Genomic DNA, 18,581 nt, shown 5'->3' with positions numbered 1-18,581 from the left:
CTTCACTACACTGGCTTTTAAAGAATGAGTTATGAAAATAAAACACAGATCTTCATGCGAGGATGACCTGTTTTGTCTTTTGGAAGACCATTCCGAGATTGGACGCCAGACTGAGTAGTGGTTTTCAAGAAGAACTTCATTGGCAAATCAAGCCACCTGGAATTCCCCGCGTGAATCTTAATGTTTGCTGGGCGATATTTAGTGCCTCTTCGGATGGTCTACATAACTTTCACCAAGGACGCTTCCACTTTTTTATTTGCATAAAATACCCCCTTTTTAAAAATCGAATTAGTAACATTGTGTGAGCATTTAATGTTGTTTGTATTTTGGATTTCCAAGCCAACTGTCTCTTCCAGTTCTTACAAGACCCAAGGCTGCAATCCTGTACACATATTCCAGGGAAGAAGCTCCGTTGAACTCAATGTGGTTTCATATCTGAATAGTTTTATATAGAGAGAGATTGCACTGTAAGGCTGAAATCCAAAAACTAGGGAGTAAAGTCCCATTGAACATACTCGGACTTGCTTCTAACTTACGTGCTAAGGACTATGATGTGTGGAACAGAGCCTCAAAAAAAAAAAGACCAGGATAGAAAGTAAAATGATTATATGCAAATTTACTGTAAACTACTGTACAAAAAAGAAAAGAAAAGGATTTGAAGAAATCATTTAGGTTTGTCTGAAAGTGGTATGGCATAGGGGCTGCTGGGGCTCCTGATGTTGACCCCACAGTAAATCAGAGTTTTCTTAAAAGTCATTTGTTCTTAGGAGGCTGATCCGGAAGCTGTGATGGAGAAATAAAATATGAAAAAGGAGGGAACCTGGAGGGGGGGAGTTTGCAGTGTATGGTAGAAGTCTATAACTTTAAAAGAGACATGTTTGCTCCAGGAGGGGAGGAAAATCACTTTGGGCAAAAAAATAGCTTTCTCCGTCCCTCAGAATCACCATCCAAACACTCCTGCCGCAGATTCATCATCAGGATCCATATTTTTACCATCGTGGTTCGCTCTTTTTTAAAAGTTGCCAGCTAACGTTTACATATTTGTTCTGGAAATAAACAGGAGTTAGAATTGATACATGCCTCCAGACAAGCCGTATTTTAGGGAAACAAACAGGCAGGCGACATTTCGTTCTGTGTTTCCTTTCCTGCTGGATTGCAGAAGGGTTCCCTGATATGATTTGGGAGAGAAGCGTTTCTTAGCAAAAGTGTAGGCTCATATAGTATGCTTTAACGTGTTCGGGATACTTTTTTTCTTCACGTTGGAGAAAAAGTCAACGGATTTATTTTCCTGTTAGTGAAGGTATGGCTTTCGATTAAAAGAAAAATAATAACCTAAGAAAGAAGGAATATCCAGATCTTTTTTAAAAATCTTATATTTCTAACTCTTCTTGGATTTTAAACTGTTGCTGTTTATTCGTCAGGGGATGGGTATTAAACGGGGATTCCTGCTCTCAAGTTAAAGCTTGCCCAATATCTCAGCTATAACCCCACAGAGGTATATTAAGGTACAGAAGGATATCGTTATGGCGTTTGTATGTAAGCAACGTTCATAGAAAGAGAAAGTGAATTTGCCAAATAACCAAGGATTTGTGGAAGGCCAACTGCTTGGAGATTTATCACTGAAGCTTGGATAAGGTTTGGTTTGGAAAAAGGAGAGGGAGGGAGAGGGGGTGATCATTTAAAAATATTTTCGTTTGGGGAAACATTCCTTGGCTCTAATAACCCGGTTTTCTGTTCTGAATGCTAATATTATTAATCTGTAATAAAAACGTCCGCTAGCCACACACACACACCCTCCCCCGAACGGCATCTCTGCATGTCACAGAACCTCTGGAATATAAATCACGCCCGGGAGGCCCCAGATGTCCCCATCTCAATTCTGCGACCTTTGGCAATAATTCCAGCTTCATTCCGCCTGGCTGTTCCTAGAGGTGCCCGCCCATATGAACAGCCACCGAGTTGGCACCCATCCACTTACACCACTTGTCCTCATCGGTTCACTAGTTTCGGGCTTCAAGTTTAAATTTTTTGTTCTGAGGATCATAAATAAAGTCGTTGCTTGTTTCATTTTGGAGAAATTCTAAACAGTGTTAGACATCTAGCAGACTATCATCATCCTAATAATCATCTCACGCTTCTAGATCTCATCGAACAAACATAGTCCCGGCAAAGTGGAGCCAAAGCAGATAAAGACAGCTTACTAAAAAGACTCTTTGTTACCTGCTACTACTGCCGTTTACACGTCTAGCTGCCAGTCATCCAGTATTGCCTTAGTTTAATTAAAAGACATTGAGTGGTGGATATGCATGTGTGGAGTGGCCCTGGATACCTTTAGGAAGTAGTTAGCCCTTTCAACAACAAAACAAAACTTTCGATCTTGGCTGCTGGCAGGGGAGGTGGAGCTGTACATTGGGGACAAGGTGGGTCACATGCATAACAAATGTGCAGTGCTGGACTCTAGATACAGGGCAGAAGTGCCATGGTCCAAATCCAGGAGATTTTGAATCCTCCGGGAGAATGAAAAGTGTCTTCAGGAAGGAGGCAGCACAGCAAAAGCCATTTTTTTCAGTGGAGATACGGTTTCTGCCCATTATACACTAATAAGATAGAAAAGCAGCAGAAAAACAGAGACCCTGCCATTCAAATATGTGTTTGTGGTTCTTCCAATCACCTCCTGCTTAACTTCTTGGTGTATTTTCATCAGCATAACATTTCTCTTATGGTCTACAACTGGGACAGTTGATGGCATTAGTTGATGCTGTTGGTGTAGCACTTCATTCATTCATTCATCCATCCGTCCAACCAACCAACCAACCATTTATCCATCCATTGCATTTATATCTCCCCTTTCTTCTGTGGAAGTCAAGGCTATCAGTAGTAGCAGCACATTATAGAAAAGGGATGAGGAACCTCAGGTCCATGGTCTCAATGTGGCCCTCCAGGCTTCTCTATCTGGCCCTTGGGATCCTCCCTAGGCCATTTTTGCACCCTTCCCAAGTCTTGTTGCCTGGATGGAATGTATTATTCAACTCAATGCCTCTTGCTTGCTTTGATGGAAATTAGAGGTGGTGTATAAATGTACGTAGAAACTAGCCATCTATACAGAGGCAATATGTTCATTCCTTGCTCCTCCCACTCTTGCTTCTAGCTACACCCACTGCTGGCATGAAGGTTGCTCAGAAGGGAGGTTGCCCAAAAGGAAATGTGGCCCTCGGCTGAAAAAGGTTCCCCACTGCTGTTATAGAGCAAGAAGTCTTTATACAGGTCTCTTTGTGTGAAAAATACCTTACAAGCCTTGTTTCATCAATTGACATGGGTTATGCTTCACTATTGCTATAGTTCATCATCCATCTATCTATCCATCTATGGAATTTATATTTTATAGATCTTAAACTTTGTATAAGTTGTATTGGAAATAGAGCATTCCAGATGGTGGGTTTTGAAGTGTTGGGTAAAACCTATTTATCAGGGCCGGCCCTATCAGCAAAGAGAGGCTGCTGCCTAAGGCAGCTGATTCGGGGTGTCATAAAACGAGCAGGAAATTGCTAGTGATTTAAATTATTATTGTTGTTTTTTCTTGCCAGGGAGGGGAGGGGCACTTGTGGATTTTTTTTTTTACTTCAGGCTAAAATAACCTGACCGATCTTGGGTAGTTTGCATCTTGACTTGGGGATGGGGGATGGCAGTCGGGAAAGTGCTGTTTGCTGCTATACTTCAGACAACAAAATATATTGGGCTGACCCTATTGTTCTGTCATAGCTATAGTGTTCCCCTGAAGCCAACGGTATGTACTGCAAAGGTATTTATTTATTTAGAAGGATCGTAGCCTAAGATCTTAGCCTAAGATGTCCTTCATTACTTAGGAGCAGATTTAAAAGGACTTCGGTCCATAAAAAAACTTGGTTTAGGAACAAGCGCCTCTGGCTTCATGAAATTTACATCCAAGTAAGCGTGCGATCAACATTCCCTCTGCCCCTCCTCCTCTTTAAGCCTCTCACAGCTACACGTGCACACAAATTCTATCGAAAATTCTACCCGGAATAAAACAGCATCTCCCTCTGATTGTTTCCCTTGATGGATTGTAACTCTTTCTCCCCCACGACTTTTGGTTTAGAAGCCTAATAACTCACCGGATTAATGGTCAATCAACGGAAGTAGTTTTAAATTGCCTTCCAAGTATAAAACGTAAACAACAACACCAGCCGAAGAAAAGAGAAAGGGAAAATCCTCACAATTCCAGTCTGCTTCACGCCCCACCCTCTGAGAAAAGCCAGTTTGTCTTGTATTAATGGTCCCTGAATCTTTTTCTTCAAATGGGGGAGAGACATGTGGACTGTTCTACCGAACAGCCCAACAGATATTTAAAAAGCATGAAGGTCAGAGAAACTGAGTAACTCCCCTAGCATAAATATATATGCATTTGGATTTCCCTGGAGCCTGCATTTCAAGGGGATTTTATTACCAAATAACGTGGATGTGGGGCTGTCTTTCCAATGTACAGATACAGCCTGGCCTTATTATTTTTATTCGGAAGTAAATTCAAAGTGGGATTTACTCCTAAGGCTACGATCCTATGCACAGTTACCCGGAAGTAACACCCACTGCACACCCTAGGCCGTACTTCAAAGTAGAGAAAGAAAAAAGGGGGGAAACCCCCAAGACGCCAAAAAGTGTATTTATGAAAATAATTCCAAAGCAGTTTATTAAAAAGACAAGCCCAACGCTTTAATAAACTGCTTTGGAATTATTTTCATAAATACACTTTTTGGCGTCTTGGGGTCTTTCCCCACTTTTTCTTCCTCTGACGAATCAAATGCCATCCACCTTCGCTGCACATACTTCAAAGAAAACACTCATAGGAACTGTTAGTGTGAATGAGACTTTGAGACACAAGGGATTTGATCTCTTCTATTTTCATTCTTTCGAATGGTAAAATAAAGGATTACATTACCTTTCAGGTGACAAACCTCTCTTTCTGTATTGTCGCACAAGCCTTCTCATTACTATTCCCACCTGATTGATTTCACGCTGATATGCCTCCCACTCACTTATTGTGTTCTTTTACTTGCTAATTACTGGCATCTGTGTTTGTGAAAAAAGAGGAAGAAAATCGGAGGAGGAAAGGGGGGGATACTTTTTGCAGCGCACATACGCAATAATCTGTGGCCCTACGGCAACAAGGCTGTAGAGAGGAAAACAGTGAACTTGATGAGGAATATTGAACATTTCCGTTACTTCCCTGAGCAGTTTACCCTTTATGGCCCTCTCCAGCTCCTCCTCCTCCTCTTCCAGTATTCAAAATTCCATTTCTTCGCCTCCAGAGATGAACATGGCAGAGTGCAGAGGCTCTTCCTAGTTTACTCGAAAGCTACTTTGAGCTGGCACGGAGGAAGCACCGTTCAACACCCACGCTCGATCTCTGAACAACACGGGCTACAAATGTAGCTTTAATTGGGAGAAAATAGGTTTTCCCCAGGAGCTCGTGTAGCATATTGAGAGTCTTCCTTCCTCAAAATTTCTGGAGAACTTCATTCAGGGCAGATAAAACTTTGTGAACAGCTAATCAATGCTGCAGCCTTAGTCACACTTAATAGGACACAAACCCTATTGAATTCAGTGCGACTTACTCGTGAGTAAACATGTTTTGGGGTTGCCGTTGTTAGAATACTAGCAGGAAAGTAAAAGGGGTCGGTAAGGTCTAAAGTGAAGGCCTGTGGCCCTCTTCATGGATGTAGAGTACAATCCTATGCATGTTTACTCAGAAGTAAATTCCACTGAGTTCAATATTCGCAGGAAAAGTGTGTCTAACAGATTGCAGCTTCAAGAAGGTACTTCATTGACAAATATAATAAAGAGAGCTTGGGGGCTGGTGGAGGGGGGATGTCAAGAGATTTCAGTTCAGTTTATCTCTTTCCATGAAAATACACTTTGCAGAGTCACACACCAAAGGGAAAGAAAATAGTTGATAACCAAGATTTCTGTCAATGTGTACCATTTCTTTGGAAGCCAGTGGCCTGGAGAGCAAGTAACTTGTCTCAGCAGCAGACTGAAGATTTCATCTCATTATAGAAAACAGTCAAGCCACAATTCTCTCAACACACAACTTTTAATTTTAGAATCCACTTACTTCTGTCTTGGAAGGAAGATGATGATTGGATACCACAGAGTGAAATTGCGCCTACAGAAGGAGAAAGGAAAAGATTTTCAGGTAAGGCATGGGCTAACTGTTCTGTTATTCTTACATTGGGAGCTGCCAGTTGGCAATAATAGAAAAGACCCGAGTTCCCCCAAAGCTATGGAGCTGGAGACACCACTTTCTTCACTCAACTTTCTGTCAGAGCATCATAATGTTCGAGGGTCGGGAGAGTTAAAATATAACCACAACAAGAGAAGTAATCCACCATCGCAGTACCGTACCAATTTTTGGAGGGAGGGGGAGGAGGGAAAAGAGAGGGACACAATTCTCACAGGCATTTTGCTCTCTTATACACAGAAAGGGGGGTAGCCATATAGAGTAAGTTATCATCTGGTGGTAGCACATATTGCTAAGAATCTGTCGTCAGGGACTGCGCAATTTCGGTGTTCTGTGAAGCGCTAAGCACACTATTGGAGCTTGTAATTGCACAGGAGCCACAGTAGTGGAAGGTGCCATGAATGGTAATAAACAGGTTTACATAATTAATAGGTACAATACGATGAAAGGATAGGGTGGAATGAGAGAGACATAGAGACCAAACAGGCACCTCTTTCATATATGTTTATAACTTATTGGCCTTTAGACATTTCTTCTGGAGCAATAATCTTTGTGATGCTTCAGTTCCGTTTACTCTAAAAGCAATTCCTTGCATTGAAAGAGACCATCTCAAGCTAGTTTTAAGGTGCCTCCAGACTCTCTGTCCGCTTTATCCCAAGTTTTTAGTTTCTTACTGCGACCACCTCCTCTATTTGGGGACCCTAGTCATTTACATGGAAGTGAGTTGCACTAAAGTCAATGGGACTTGATTCCAAGTATAGGCATTTAAGTTTGAGAATATAATTCTTGCATTTTTTAAATCACCCTTAGATATGTTTAGCTTCTACATATTAACCAGCACTTTCCTTGCCCATTTCCCTGCTTTGCTGAAATCCTGCAAGTCTCTTTGATCTATGGAATTCATCAGCATACCTAAAAGCTAATTGGGACCTAGGCATCCATAACAGACGGGTACTGAGCTGAAGTCTAGAGTTAATTTTTAATTGCAAGATGAAGAATTGTGAAATGACCAATGTTTAACAGGCCTTCAATAGCAGTATTGTGAGGCCCAAATTAGGGCTTTGGGTTTAAGTGATACTTTGGATGGAACTTGCTTCAGTGTAGATGTGCTTGCAAAGGCAAAGAGAACATGCTCAGAAATGCATTTTGGAAATCTTCTTTTATTATATTATAAACTATAGGCCAAAAAAGTCTGCAATTTGATCTTTGATCTACAAAGTTCAAAAGATGGCTCTTCTCTCCTCCAGTGCACTGCCAAATAGGAGATACTAAGTAGGTAACATAATGGATAGCTGATATTGGGCCAACTTCCTTGTTCTTTCTGAAGACAGACATTTCCGATGTGCTGGGTTATCAGAGGCTAGCGGTCTGATCTTTGGTGCTGCATATATTAAAATCTGACCACAGCCTAGATCCTCAAAGCTGCAATGAAATCTTCCTGAAGTCCACAAGGGTCCTTGTAGTTCTTTGACAGGTGGCTACCTAAATTATCCTAATAAAAGTCAGGTTAAAAAACCCAACATTACGCCCAAAACAGTTGCTAAGAGAATGTCAACAGAATATGTTTTCGAACTGAAAAAAAGCAACATCTGAATTAAAGAAAGCAGCCACTCCATTAATATCAATTTCCTTCAATGAAAACTTTGGTTCTTCATCAAGTTGATGATTTATGATAAAATCGATTAAATTAGGGTCACTTAAGGGCCTTGTGGTTTCCTCTTGGATTTCATCTGTCAACGCATCAAGCAGGTTTTTTTAATCAAGTGTAGCTGGAGGCTAGTAAGGAAGATGATTCTGAGGCTGAGGAAATTTAATGCAAAGCAATTTTCAGGGAAGGGATGCGCTCAGAGAGCACAGTTCTTGCTCTCTTCCAATATGGCATTACTTTGTTGCAGGAAATATTAGACATTGGGTTGGTGTTTTGTTTGTTTTTAATAAAAAAAAGTTTACATTTATAGCTGGTGTATGGTCTCAGGAACTGAGTTATTAACATCGCCATTCTGAACGCAGAGCATATTTGTACTGTTATCAACTGTAGTTTCATCCATTTGACCATTCCTTTTTCCCTTTTACTTTTTTGGCATATCAGTTTGACTGGAACCTCTGGTTCCCAAAAACTCAGCAGAAAGAAAAAGTCCTTGCTTCCTAACACAGAAGAATTCTTATGTCAGAGGCAATTTTAAGGAACAAGGAAAGAAGAAAGGAAGGAACCCTTTGATGGAAAAGATCCCCCCTCCAGCTGATCTGAAAGCATTAAAAAAAATTCAAAGTAGAGCCATTCAACTATAAGTGAAATGTGTCCTTGACTTCTATAGAATGCGGACTGTATTCTTTATCGTGAAACTCTGGAAATAATCTAATAGTCCTGACAGTCTGACTCCATGCATGTTTCTCTGGAAGAAAGTGCACTGAATTCTGTTGGACTTACTCCTTTGTAAATTTGCATAGAGTTGCAACCAGGCCGTCCGATTCTAGGCACTGTGCGCCTGAAATAAGACTGGCAGTGCAATCCTACACATGCCTAGTCAGAAGCAAGTCCCACTGAGTTCAATGGAACTTTCTCCCTATTAAGTGAGTATAGGATTCCAGCCTCACTGCGGTTGGTGGGGCTTGAGCCCAAGTAGGATAACTTTCCATAGGCCAAATTAATGTGTACATTACTAAATATGAGGGTGGGAGCAAAGAAGGTAAGGTGTATTAGTATCTGAACGACTAAGGAGGTGCCCTACACGTTAACACCGCCAGCTTTGTCTTATGTTTCTCGTTCTGTGGAGACCAACACTGCTTACTTCACACTCCGGTAAGATATTTGTTCCCCACAACTCACAAACATAAAAGAAAGCAAGGGGGGCAGGGAGGGAGAGAAGGGAAGCGATGCAGGGTTGGTCTTCTAGGAAAGGCTGGTCGTGACAGGAGCCACCTCAAATAAACACAGTTTTCTCAACGCCGTAAATCACATCTCTCTGTTTAACACCCAGCTTCCCCCTCCCTTAAAGAAGCGTTTGTAGTTTTCCCTTTCAAACAACCCAGAGGCGCTAAACCTTTAACAAATGTGGCTGGGTGGGGTGGACAACAGAAGTGTGGGGGGAGTCGCCCTTGGTCCAAGCATCGAGTTTAGAAGAAGCAACCTGCCTCCTCTTTGTTTTATTTGTATTGGACGCCCCGTATCCAACCATTATCAGGAGATCATTAATATTATTTGTTTAATATATCACCAGCCCCAGCTTTTTTTCCGATTCAAACTACAGGATTAGTTTCTGAGAGCGGTGATGGGGGGGCCCGAGCTGTGCTTTAAGCTAGAATTCAGGCGGACCAATGGACGTCTTCCCAAGCTTTGTCAGGGCTATTAATTAAATCTCAGCGGCCTTGGAATTTCCTACGCTAGGATCAGACGAAGTTGTATAGTGGTTTGGGATTTGTTTTGTTTTGTAATTTTTATTAAACCCTCTTACCTGGAGCGATTGGCAACCAAAAGACTTCAGCAGAAGGATCGAAAGAAGGCCGCTCACGAGGTTCAGAAGAACTCGAAGGAAGCCAATTTAGGAGGAGGAGGAGGAGGAGGAGGAGGAGGAGGAGGAGGAGAGAGACACAGAAGGGACTGCTTGACTGTAGCTCGGTAGATTTTGCTGCTAAGGTCTCTCTTGCGGCTTGGGGGCTTTGGGTTTTCCACCGCAAGGATGCTTTGGTTTTTTGGGGGGAGGGGTGCTCGCTTGGATTCCAACTTGACGGAAGGAAAAATACAATGATCTCCGAGACGCGAAGGGAAAGGAAACTTTGTATTCTGTTTCAAGTCGAAGGAACGGAGGACTTTTTCACGGGACGGCTCCTCTCTTCCCCACCCCTCCGAAAAGGAGGAAAATCTCCATCGTTTCGGGGCAAGGCTGTTTCTCTTTATAAAGACTTTAAAACGTACAAGGGGGGAATCTTACTGACTGACAAGAGGTGCCAGATAGAGAGGGACCAAATGGATTCTGGTTTTAAGCGGCCAACAGGAATTGGCTGGTTCTCAACGTCAAGATACGAAATTGATTCCATATGTCCCCCCCCCTTTTTTTTGCAACAGTCTCTCACAAGGAAAAAAAATGTATCAAAGAAAAGAAAAGCCTAACTGATCTCTCTCTTTTTGTTAAAATAAAATAAAATCCATGGAGGTTCAAAATAAAATATTGTTCAGATTGGCATGTTTTAAAAAACAAATCTTGCGAGTCTATGCTTAAACACGGAAAGGTAAGTCATTGAGAAAAGGTCATCGCGTATGGGAATGGCCTTGCATGACATTTTAGCGTGGTCTTTAGCAAAAATTTCCATCTATCCGTCCATCCAACATCCATCCTTTTCCCTGTGCTTATAGTTTTCGCGAAACGTGTCCTGTCTTCTTCCAGCTTTAATTCCAGCAATCCATTCATCCATTGTATTCCCCGTAATTTCTCCCCATTCATTTTTGACGTGTTTCTTTTCCCCTCTTTCTCTCATGGGTGCACCAAAGTACATCTGTATATAGCCACCCAAATCAACTCAGCCCTGATTGGTGTCCCCACTTTTCATCCTTTCCTTCATTCCCTGTTTTTATCATCTTTATTCTACATGCATTTCATCCCGCTATTATATGCAAGCCTTTCTTTCTTCCTGGCACCTCGATCTGACAAAAAATTACTTGGAATCACTGGGTTTTCACAGAAGCAGTTTAAGGATTGTAGCCCTTTGGGTGTTAGTGAACCAGGAACAAAGGAATAAATTCACGTGGAATCCGGAGGCCGACCTCCCCCTCCTCATCCCATGCTATCTACAGCTGCTTACAGCTGGCGCTGGGTCCTGTCTGGAAATCAAGAGCTCCGGGACCCTGTTCTTTCAACAAAGAACTAGCCCTTTCAGTAACACGATATTGCTTCAATCTTCGGTTTTCCAGTATTAGGGGTTCCTACATTACGTCCATATTTGGAACCCATCTGGTGTAAATAGGGTTCTAGTCCTTTTTATTAGTGCCTGGCTGATTTTGACCTTTTAAGAACAACATGTCCCTTGGAGTTTTCTGACCGCTTGGAATGAGCTAATAGATTATGATGATTTTTAAATTCCCCAAATATGACACGAGAGAACATTCTCCTTTCACCAAGGGCAGTTCCTATGCCGAAGAACGCGTGCGTGCTCTGGTGCGAACACCCCATCTACGGATACTGTATCCATAAGAGCCTGGTCCTGGAAAGTTTATTCTGAAGTGAGTCCCATGTTTTTCCACGGGATTTACTTCGTATTACAGGCATGGCTAATATTGTAGCATTAGCAAGCATTTAAATGGGATAATACCAGCCAGACATTAGCATTTTGTTATTATTTCCTATTCTTAAACAAGCAAGCAAATAACTGAAGAGGGAAGAGAATGAAACACTGATTCCAACCGTTAGTTTGCTCCTTTGACAAAGTCTAGCAATGGACACCCCTCACCCTTTCCTTCTTCTTCCCCTGCTATTTTGTGTTTAATAAACCCTGTTGAGCACATTGCAAATTTTATAATTACTTTTGTGACATTTTTAATCTCTAGAGTTCTCCAAAAGAAGATTCACTTTTGCATTCTTTTAATCAATTCGCTGGTGTCTCTGCTGTCGCTGTTTTTAAAAATCCAGCAAATTAAACAAGGAGACCAACGTAACATTATCCAAAACCAAATTCCATTGATTTCAATTTCCAGAAATAAGTTTCCCAATTGATTTCAATGTGCACCCCGGTTCTAACGTTGGGGGGGGATGCACAGGGAAATTCTCCTTCCCAACGTTCATTGAAATGAATGGGAGCCATTCACCTCAAGGAGGGGTGTGCCGAAGACCTCTTTGGATTGTACACAGCATATATAGGATTGTAGCCTTACACCTCGAAGTTGCCACCCCATTCACTGTTTCCTAATATCACCTCTAAATGCAGATGTTAATGTGATCCAAAGCACACTCAGTTTGTTCTGCTTCTATAATTATAAATATAATTATAATTAAACATTTCTATAAAGCAAAGTAGTTTTGTTTCTCCCTTCTCCAGGTCTCTGTCCCGCCCCCCCTTCTAAAACCTAAAGCTAAGCCTAATCTTAGGCATATTACTTGAAAATTTCTCACCGAATGGAATATAGCTCTTTTTCGGCTGTTTTTTCTCATTCAGTTCAATGGATTTGCCTAGGAGAATTTCCTTCTGGCCCATGCCCAATGAATTTCTGAATGGCACATAGCTGTATAACTGCTGTACTGCATTACACCAATGTTCATTGCATGGCAGTAAGCTCCATTGAAATGAATGGGGCTTGGTTATGTGAAGGGATAGCTGCGTACGTTCCAGATTTCAGATCTACTACTATACCTAACTTTAGTAATGAAATTGTGTGGACGTTCTTGGATGCAGGGTCCCTTTATAGATAGTAAATCAACTCGCACTCCTCATTGAACTAAATAGTAAACTCGCCACTGCACTGGAAGTAAATTACAGCAATCTGATGGCCTGATCCTAAATACATTAATTTCCATCCAAAATATATGCATATATTTAACGAGCGGAGTGTAAATGCATTTAAAATTCGGGTGTCCCGGTTGCTTCGTTTAGCTTTAATGTGTTTTGCTCAGCCTTCGCGGTAACCGTTTTGCAGAACGGTGACATTCTCGGTATGTTTTCGCGAGTATGGCTTTCCCCTTTTCTGTCTCACGTTAACAACATTCGCCCGTGGAACACAAATAGCACGAGGAGCTTCCGGGGAGCTTTAAGCGTCATGCGTGAACTCCACCCCCCTCTTCTTTGTTCCTTCTCGCGCCTTTGGCATTGGAGAACTTGGTCTCTGCTTAAGCCATGCTCTAGGGCTTCCTCCTTCTGCTGCGTGGGGCGGTCTGTTAGGAACGTGCTATGTGGCTGTTAGGTTATGAGCCTCAGGGTTGGAATATATGAGCTTAAGGGAATACCATTTCCTGATTCATTTGATTTAATGAACACCTCCACAAATTAAATGTACTGGAATATAGTGTTTTACCATAACATTTTATAAACTTTTGTAAAAACGATCCTGAACAAACCGATTAGTAGTACAAAGGGACAGAATCTTTGGCAATTCACCTCAGTGGACCTTTTTGTATTTACTTTGATGGGATGCTGATTGCACCTTTTGAAACATAAAGCAGTGTGCATTGTAACAGGAGCACTAATACAGCACTCCCTCCCTCTGGCAATACAATCCTATGCATGTCTACTCAGAAGTAAGTCCCACTGAGTTTATCGGGACCTACTCCCATGTAAGTATCTACAGGAATGAAGCCTTCTGCAATTTCCAGAGGGGCAGACGTGTTAGTTGCAGCAAAAACTACAAAGGGTCTTTAGGTATCTTAAAATTAACATATGTATAATGGCCTACGAGTCCGAGAAAAAGCTCATGTCCTAATAAATGTTTTAGCTCAGGAGTGGGGAAGATGGGGCACTTGAGAAGTTGCTGGCTTATGACTCCCACAATCCCTGTCTATTGGACATGCTGGCTCAGGTTCATGGGAGACGGAGTCCAACTACACCTGGAAGACCACAGGGTCTCCATCCCTCTGTCAGCCTTTAAGGTGCCACAAGATTCTTTGTTGTTGGCTTTCCTCTTAAGCCCTGAGTTCCGGAACTTCTCTTAATCTTTCCTTTAGGTTGTCTGATTAGGTATCGTTTGATTACTTACACTCGACCTTAAACGAAATGAATCATTTATAGAGTTCGCTAAAGTAAGGCGAAGTTATTCACAGAAGTCTTTTGGGGTGGGGGAAGTGTAAGAAGAGTCCTCGAAACTCGAGAGTTCTCGGCAAGCTATGTATATATTTATTTATCCAGCCTTTCCTCAGAGGACATGAGTGGGTTACAAGGTTCTCCCTGCTCATCCATTTCATCCTCACAACAACCCTGTCAGGTAAGGTACACTGAGAGAGAGGTCAATGGCTGAGTGGGGATTTGAACTTGGATCTCCTCTTAGTCCACTATTCTAACCACTACACCACACTGGCTCTTTTGTCAGATCAGTTTCATCAGTTGGGTTAGGAGAAAAGTGTCACTGGGAGGAGAGAGGTTGGTTAGTTGGGATTTTGATTTCAAGTGACTTTTGTTGTTGTTTCGTGTATATTTGTGGTGTTTCATGGTTGGAAAGATTCAGGGAAGGGAAGTTATACTACAGCAACTCTCAGAGTTTAGGGAAATAGATGCATACAGAAAATGAAGAACATGAAGAATCATTAATAAAACTCCACTTGTTTTTAAATTATTGGAACTGTGCATAAGGCCTTGGTTACTTGGACAAAAATGTCATCAGTATCAACAATAATTTCTTCCAAAAACAGCAGTTTTAGAATTTAGGAAGCTGAGTCCTCTAGTGGCACAATCCTGCAGCAAATTCTCAATTCGTGAGTTTAATTGGAATAACAAGAGGATATGTATGTCCTGGGCTCTGATCTCACACAATGGTTCAGGCACAAAATCTGGTGCCCTGACTCTCCTTTTGCAAGATTCAAGCAGAAGCCATACAAAGCAAACCATAATTTTATCTTTAAAGACAAAACTCTTCCCCTCTTTTAGCATAGTTCCAACCTGGTTGCTGTTGAATGGCACAATCCAGAGGGAAGTTATCCTATGGACACAAGACCCATTCAAGGATACCATTCAAGAGGTCCCATTTGTTTCAGTGGTGCTAGCTCAACTCCATGCTGGATTGTGCTTCCACAGTTTTCTCTTTGGATAAAGCACTTGTGAGGAAAAATATAGGAAAGAAACTCTTGTTTTTCAGAATGGTTTCCTATAACACTTTATTAATAGATTTGAATTTTGATGTGAAGATTATAGGAAAAGAAACTACGTAGCAGAAGCAATTTGGAAGTGTGTGCTTGTGAGAATGGAAGGAGCAATCAATATAGTACAGAGAGTTTAAAATATTATTTATCTCATTCCTTCGTTTATCATCTGCAGCAATATTGCTAATTTTCTGAGATATTGGAAATCAGCTGAGTTAATAAAGAAATACGCACAGAACACAAAACCAAAAGGGTAACGATTTTGCACATTCTGTTATAGCTTGCAGAAAAGTACTCCGGCAGCAAAGTTATTATATTACCTCGATCGATGGAGAGACCGATAATGAACGCAAATGGGGAAATGTGTTATGATTTAATGGAGCTGCGTTTCTAGCAGATGCAAAGATTTAGGTTAGGGGGAAATTGACGTGGTCTTCTTTGGGGGAAGGGACCAAGGGCGAGAGTGGAAGGTCGATTCCCAAGGTTAGGGAGATATCTGAAGGAAAGAATGATACAAAGGAAGGAAGGAAGGAAGGAAGGAAGGAAGGAAGGAAGGAAGGAAGGAAGGAAGGAAGGAAGGAAGGAAGGAAGGAAGGAAGGAAGGAAGGAAACAGATGTATGTTTGGGTTGAAGAACTGCGACGGAAGAACAGCAAGGCAAGAAGACTGATCACTCCGGACCACTACTATTCTATTTACTTAGTTACTTATTTATGTATTTAATGTATTTGTTATTAGCCCTGCTGCTATCTTCGTCATTGTATCATCTCGCATTTTGTCGGGTGCTGTACGTTTTCAGCACCTCTGCCACTTTCAGTAATGACAAACACATCTGTTTTGAGTTTTCCATCTTGAACGCTCCACCTTAAGCACTTTGGGCACAATTCAACAGGAAGTTCCTCTCTGCCTGCTCCATTGAAACGAATATGGGAGCTGCGGGAGAGCCCAAGAGGACTTCCTCACTGGATTGTGCCCCTTCCATTGGAAGTAAAATCCACAGAAATGAGGAGAGATCCCTTATAAGCGAATGTATAAAGGGGCCCAGCTGTGCTGAAATTATCCCAATTTCCCTGGCCTATGGAGGTTTCCCTTCCACAAAATTTTATATTTCTGCAAGGTCCGGAGACCATGACCGGCAAGGACATGGAATGTTTGTGCGCCAAAAGGGTGGGAGAAAAGGAGTAACACGGCTTAACCCGTATTGCCTCCCCCTGCCCAACTCTCTTTAATCACCACCCAAGAGCCTCGTTCGGACATATGTATGTCCTTTGACCGGGGCTCTGATCTCACACAATGGCTCAGGCACAAAATCTGGTGCCCTGACTCTTCGTTTGCAAGATTCAAGAGAGGCTAGGCTCTGGATGATCCCCCTGTAGAACTCGAAACGCTATGGAATCATAAGCAGGAAGACTGAACAGGAGGGGGTATTAATAGTATCACATTCGATTGTTATTGTTATTATTGTTTTGTTATTGTTAATCTTTTCTAGAACTCGAATACCTTTTCCTTCCCCTTTCTTTTCTCCTTCTTATTTTTTTCCAGAGCTCTCTTTCTGATTCTCACATTCCTTCCTTCGTTCCATCTTTCCTTCTGTATGGGCTTGGATGGACGAAAAGCATCCATCCATCCGAACACATATACAAAGGAAAAGGAAGTGTCTCTTGATTAAAATCCCATAGAAAGGAAAGGAAAGGAGACTCTTGGCTTTCCCTGGGTTCTTTGAATCTCTCTCCTTGTCGCCATTCATATTTAATGAAAATCACCGTGTTGGTCTAATTGCACTACATAAAGGTTTACACTAGCAGATAGAGTAAAATAGCACCCCTCGGGGCAGTGTTAAAACTCTGCTGGCTAGCAAAGAGACAATGGGTAGATGGATTCTCAGCTTAGCATCCTGTGAGAACGTTTTCATCTTCTCGACTTGCCTCTCAGCTCTGTGCACTTTCTAAGCATTGCAAGTTGTGATATTATTTCTAACTAGCTCTTTGAGGCATCTCACTTTTTCGATCTAACTAGTAATCTGAAAAGTTATTGCCTGCGACTACGTCTTCCTAGCCCGAGCTGGACATTTCCCGCTCCTGAGACCTTTTGTATTTTGCAAAGGGCAACCTTAGCCGCCCTTCGCCCCGAGCTCCTCGCCTTGCAGGACATCTCTAACCTTTAAGGGAAAGCGCCTTCCCTTTCTCAGCCAGCTGCCAAAGACTGATCTGACCGCTCATTCCAAGGACAACACCATCCGCTAGTGGCCAATTTTGCAGTCCTTCATCCTTGAGAACCTGCGGCTTTGCCTCCCTGACAATTGAGTTTCAGATTTCCTCAAAGCAAAAAAGCCACAACCAAAACAGGACACAACAAAAATGGGCACACAAACCTCAAGGGTTTTAGTGTAATACCACAAAATTGGGCCCAAAAGAACCAAGTTTAGGAAAGTCAACTAGCACAGACTTTAGAGTTATAATTGCCATTGACTTTGCTTACACATTGAATCAGATTGTAGAAACTTCAAGGAAATGTACTGTGGTATAAAAACTTATCAAGCTTCCCCCCTAGGAAATCTGCCCGTATACCCATCCAAGTTCTACTTTCATATGAGTTTACTAAGCCAGTTTAAAGTGGGTCTATACCGGCCTTAAAATCCTGATACTATGGAAATCCCATTCTTATTATGGAATCCACCATATGTTCTTTACTACCCATAATATCACCCATACCACCCATAATATCACCCATACCCAACGCAAAAAGAAAACAAAAACAGAACAAAATGTTAAGGCAAAAATCCTGATGACAACTACAACAGTAATGCATTTCTATTGCAGATAAGTTCATAAGTGGACCAGTGGGGGTGGGGGGGTAGAGGAGAGGCCCCAAATACAAAGTTCATGCTGGGTGTTCTATTGTTCTGTCATCACTGGATATCTATCACAGATTTGGAAAGTGACGTCTATTGTTCTACTGTAGCCTCAAATGAAGAACTTAAACAAAACAAAACACACAGACACACAGAGCTCTTTTCAGTCAACTCAGACATTTCTTTGTACACTTCATAGAGGCAAATTTAACATCTCAGCCTGTTCAGCAATGTCCTTTGCTGAAGAGGTAGCTATTTAAATAATAATAATAATAATAATAATAATAATAATAATAATAATAATAAACAATAATAACAACAATAATAGTAATAATAATAATAATAATAATTACAACAACAGCACAATAAGCCCATCCTCTGGATTTTCCATAAGTGAAATAGCTTTGAGCAACATCCACAGGGAAGTTCTCCGGCACATTCCCCATTGGAATGAACGGGAGCTGCAGAGGAGCAGGAGCAAGAGAATCTCCGGGTGGATTGTGCACTTAATCCTTGCACATGCCCCCACGAGCCAGACACCCATATTTCCTCCTGCTGCTTTTTAAAGGTTCTGGAAGAGAATCTCCAGGTCTCCTGAACTCCTAACCCTTACTTTAAGGCTACGTTTTTCTGCTTCGTGGATTGCCCAAAATTTATACAAATCTCTTCTTAATTGGTAATCACAGATGCTTTAATTTAAGACCCCC

At 41.7% G+C, this 18,581-nt stretch overlaps 1 protein-coding gene across 7 annotated transcripts in view; it reads right to left on the bottom strand.

Annotated features, from left to right (window-relative positions):
• HOXB3 (homeobox B3) overlaps positions 1 to 18,581 on the bottom strand; it is a 69,763-nt gene that overhangs the window by 19,540 nt on the left and 31,642 nt on the right. For 5 of the 7 annotated variants that reach the window (XM_061589119.1, XM_061589113.1, XM_061589114.1 and 2 more), the window contains 2 exons: positions 6,128 to 6,178; positions 4,952 to 5,082 (listed from right to left, as the gene is read on the bottom strand). The gene's annotated coding sequence lies outside the window, so the exon portion shown is untranslated. Of the gene's footprint in view, positions 1 to 4,951; positions 5,083 to 6,127; positions 6,179 to 9,705; positions 9,760 to 18,581 lie in introns of those variants that run through there. The other 2 variants (XM_061589118.1, XM_061589120.1) reach the window with 2 other exon arrangements.

Source organism: Rhineura floridana, chromosome 11, assembly GCF_030035675.1.
Source record: "Rhineura floridana isolate rRhiFlo1 chromosome 11, rRhiFlo1.hap2, whole genome shotgun sequence".
In the NCBI taxonomy this organism is placed as follows: domain Eukaryota; kingdom Metazoa; phylum Chordata; class Lepidosauria; order Squamata; family Rhineuridae; genus Rhineura; species Rhineura floridana.
The sequence above is the reverse complement of the archived record's forward strand: the minus strand, read 5'-3'. Positions and strand labels throughout refer to the sequence as shown.